Below are 1480 nucleotides of genomic sequence, written 5' to 3'. Positions count from 1 at the left end.
GAAATTGTTAATAATAGTGTTTTGATAATAAAATTGGCTGTATATACTTCTGGTGTGGGGGGGTTATGGAATGCTCCTAGAAAAAGGATTGTTGTGAAAATTTTATGATGATATTGGCATATTCTCCTAAGAAAAATATAGTGAATGGGCCTACATATTCTACTTTGAAGCCCGAGTTCAGATTCTCCTTCTGTTAGGTCGAAGGGGGCTTGATTAGTTTCCGCTAGAGTAGAGATAAATCATATTATGGCTAGGGGTCCTGATGGGAAGATTCTTCATAAATGAGGGTTGAGAGAATAAAGGATCCATTTATTATCAATAAAAGGACTGATAGAAGAGTAGTCGCTAGTGATAGTTCATATGAAATTGTGCTACCGCTCATAGAGCTCTGATTAGTGCATATTTTGAACTGGAAGCTCATCTGGATCATAGGGTAGTATAGACAGCTAGGCTTGACACAGCTAGTATAAATTATACTCTTTAAGTTTATATTAATGAGGGGGTAAGGTAGAGGGATTCGTATGGTTAGATCTAAAGTTAGGGCTAGAATGGGTGCTATGATAAATACGGAAATGGAAGATGTAGCTGGTTGTAATGGTTCTTTAATGAATAATTTGACTGCATGCCAATAGGTTGTAATAGGTCATATGGTCCAGTGATATTTGGTCCTTTTCAAAGTTGCATGTAGCCTAGAACTTTTTGTTCAATTAATGTGAGGAATGTCACAGCTAGAAGAATAGGGATAATGAATATTAAGGTGTTAATTATAAACATTTTGTTAGGGAGAGGATTTGAACCTCTGGTTATAAAGGTTTCAGTTTTATGCAATTACCAGGCTCTGCCGCTCTAACAAACCCTGTTCTTGGGTAAGATTTGTATATATTAAGTAAATTAAGATTATATCATTAATTGGTTTTAAGATGCTTTTATAAAGTGAGCCTCATTTCTCTTATCCTTTCATCCTGGGAGAAATATAAAATAGATAGAAAACAACCTGTATTACTCCAGTCCGAGCTCAGATCACGTAGGACTTTAATCACTGAACAAATGAACCTTTAATAGTGGTTACACTATTGGGGTGTCTTCATCCAACATCGATGTGGTAAACCTTTTACAACAAATACATCATCGATATGAACTCTAGAATAGGTTTGCACTGTTATCCCTAGAGTAACTTGGTCTGTTGATCAATTTTTGGAACAGTAAGTGATCATATATTTTGACTAGTATGTCTAGACTTTAATCACTCAGAGACTTCTTTGTTCTCCATAGTCACCCCAACCAAAATTGTCAACCCAGTTACATAGCCTCATCCACCAGAGAGCAGACAGGAGAAACAAGAAGAACTACAATCCTGCAGCCTGTGGAACAAAAACCACATTCACAGAAAGATAGACAGGATGAAAAGGCAGAGGGCTATGTACCAGATGAAGGAACAAGATAAAACCCCAGAAAAACAACTAAACGAAGTGGAGATAGG

Source organism: Physeter macrocephalus, chromosome 11 (genome assembly GCF_002837175.3).
Source record: "Physeter macrocephalus isolate SW-GA chromosome 11, ASM283717v5, whole genome shotgun sequence".
Classification (NCBI taxonomy): Eukaryota; Metazoa; Chordata; class Mammalia; order Artiodactyla; family Physeteridae; genus Physeter; species Physeter macrocephalus.
This window is presented reverse-complemented; position numbering follows the sequence as displayed.